This window comes from Amphiura filiformis, chromosome 7 (genome assembly GCF_039555335.1).
Source record: "Amphiura filiformis chromosome 7, Afil_fr2py, whole genome shotgun sequence".
Lineage (NCBI taxonomy): Eukaryota > Metazoa > Echinodermata > Ophiuroidea > Amphilepidida > Amphiuridae > Amphiura > Amphiura filiformis.
The window spans coordinates 42,894,040-42,897,308 of NC_092634.1; the positions used below are offsets into that span (position 1 = coordinate 42,894,040).

At 35.4% G+C, this 3,269-nt stretch overlaps 1 protein-coding gene across 1 annotated transcript in view; it reads left to right on the plus strand.

The window, feature by feature from the left end:
- Window positions 1-567: 567 nt before the first annotated feature.
- Window positions 568-3,269, plus strand: part of LOC140157187 (uncharacterized) — a 32,079-nt gene continuing 29,377 nt past the window's right edge. The window contains 1 exon segment of the mRNA XM_072180302.1: window positions 568-970. The gene's annotated coding sequence lies outside the window, so the exon portion shown is untranslated.

Genomic DNA, 3,269 nt, shown 5'->3' on the forward strand with positions numbered 1-3,269 from the left:
GTCTTAGTGCACTATTATAATCTACAATTAATAATTAATGAGTAATACAATTATTTATATTTTGCTTGGGTGACCATTTATGTTTTGTACACTATGCTTATAATGTATTAAAATCATTTAAATTATATTATGTGATTTCATATTATCTGCTTAAAACTGAAACTAAATATGCCCTAATGTTCCGCCGCAAATAATTTTATGTATTATATCTTAGGGTTTCTGAATATGTCACATTTGGTGTGTAATTATTAAATTGAACGAGTTTTCTCTGTGCAAACTAAGAACCCGCCATGTTTGTAGTTGGTTACTGTATATAGAGTTGAGTTATGAACGTTTGGAGCACCCTGTATAATCGGAGTGCACTATTTTTAGTACACTAGTGCATACATTACGCATTCTTTCAAATATATATTTTAGGCAATTATTCATACAGCAGCGAATCCCTTTTTGCACTTGACACATAATAAACAGCCAAAGAGTGGGATTTCCCAATTCTTTTAATATAGATGCATTACCTTATTTAGCCGAAGTGCGATTCGGATCAAAATACATGAAATAACGATTTAACGTGTACTTTTCCTGTTCACCGGGGGACCCCAGCATACACGAATAATTGATTCCGCGGCCACTGAGATCCTGGACTGCGATACGTCAGAATCATTTCGCTTAAAACAAGAGCGCAGATACTCTCAACACTTATATTGTAAGTATCCCTAACAGCGCACCATTACACCTGAGTGGGGTGAAGCAAGCGAGATATAGTGCCTTGGTCAAGTACATACTACACATTGGCGTTGACGGGATTCGAACCCACAACCACGAATACGAGTAGAAACGTAAAACCTTTACCGCTGCACCACTACACCGTGTCCTTATAATCACCGGATCACCAGGGAGTGGCAATACATCTGAAGTACCCCATGATTGTACCTGAATCAGAATAGCTGTTGACAGTCGGACAGCTCTAAAGGTTAGTTGTTATTTTTTTTTTGCATCTGAATTTATTATTTTAGGATACTTTAAAATTAATCATTTTCGTACATGCATAATTTGGGTAAAGATTTAGTAATTTTGCTTACCATAATAATAATGTTGTGTTTATTTTTTGATTTGCATTGAATTACTTTAAAATCGTTGTATAGTTCCGTCTAAAACCGTTGTATATATATAGTTCCGTCATGGCCATGCATATAGAAAGCGGAAATCTAACAAATCTGTTTTTTTTTTCAAAGCTTGACATAAACGTACTAAATTGCATTGCTGCGGTACCCATTGTTCCATCAACATTTAGGTTGCGAATTTATACTTCCTCATTTAATATTTCAGTTGTAATATAAACTTACATATTTATATTATTTATTTTGTTTTTTCGTTACTTCTACCAAGACTTTGCTTCTTCAAAGTCGAGTTAATTTGTGACCTTTTGTGGCTCAGTGTGTTGATAATCTTCGAGTTTCGAGTATCAAATTTCGAGTTTCGAGGTTTTGTGGTGTACATGGTTAGTGTGAACGTACATAACTCATTAACAACAATAAATCAAGCAAGTTTTTAACATATATGATTTGTAGAATGCACTTTTGGAAGTGTTATTTTTCAATAATATGTTGATTTAGATAATGTAAATCGTTTTTTGGCTGCTTCAACCAACAATAACTAGTCTACCCTTTAGCTGGGTAGTTCCTGAACGATCACCATCTTTATTTTTTGTTGTTAATACACAACACTGGGCGAAGATGTCCTTATCAAATTATTGTTAAAAGTTTTAAGAACTAAGAACTTACATTGATTGGTTTATTCTGGTTTATTATTGGTTTATTATTGGTTTATTATTTTATTTTATTCTTACAAGCATTAGGTTATTCGTCATCCCCCCACTTTTACATTATAATGCAGTTCATCATCTACAAAAAGAATGATCGACCCCGTTGTGGTCAGGGGTATTTACTTAAGTATAAGTTTCAGCGGCACGGTAGGTTTCCAAAGCAGGTGCACATTATTACCCATTCGGATAATTCTGGAAAAAAACAAACAAACAAAAAAAAAAAAAAAAAAAAAAAGCAAACAATAGTGGTGTAGTAAAAATATATACTTCATTTCAAATTAAAAGGTTGCTAATTTTCCAATGACAGGTAAAGTAGGATTTTCACCCGTACATTCATATTCAAAGTAAATTAGACTTGCCATGGACCCCAGTAGTGGACAAGATGGCAAGAACAGCCAGCCAAAGTCTCGGTCTCCTTCGTTGTGCGACCCATACCTTGTTGCTTCTCAGAGAGCAACGATATACAAGACCATGATTCGACCCAAGATGGAATATGCCAGCACTGCATGGATGGGTGCTCCACCCACTTCTCTAAACTTGATGCTATACAGAGAAGAGCGGTACGCATCATTGGCATCTCAGAAGCAGATGGAAAGAACCATCAAATACAGCACCTGAGATATAGAAGAGCAGCGGTAGCCATCACTCTATTTCATCGGATGTTCTATGGCGAAGCTCTAGAACTCCTTCAACATCTGTTACCAGATCGTATGATTATTAATCCTCGTCTGCGGCGCTCTCAGATCCCACGACCAAGCTGTCAAAATCTCAAGATCCAACCTGGACAGCCACCATAGATCTTTCCTTCCATCCTCAGCTCACCTTTAGAATGCTCTACCTGGTCCAATTACCTCTAACCAGAATCGGCTAAGCTTCAAACGGGAGGTTAACAACTATCTTGGCGCCAACCCATCAGCGCTATCTTACCGATAGCAGCTGTTAATGCCTTGCATAGTTCAGACATAAAAAAACAAAGAACTTTGACATTTAAATATATTGCCAATGAAATAGTTCTACCATTCATTCCACGCGTTTGAATAATTTGAATAAACTCTAAAAACAACCTTTGTTAACAAAGAAGGCAATTTGAAGAAATTTATAGCTCTCTATGTAAGGCCAAAAAAAATGTTGTGTTGCCCTCAATTAAAAAAAAAAAAAAATGATAATGACGATTTTTACAGGTATGTTAAAACTAATATTTTATTAAGACTAGTCTTAGATTGAGTATCTGCCAAGTATCCAGTAGTCAAAATTGACAAATGTCCCTAATGGAAGAAGCATTATTTAATTTTGTGCGGACTTTTGAAAATTGAAGGTTAAAAAAAAAAAAAAAAATCCGACTGACCTACCCCCAATTGTTCCCACTTGAGGGCACCATAAGAATTTTTTGGTCTTGGTGAATTGAAAAAAAAAAACTACACACACAATACAATAGGTTTATTCCTCG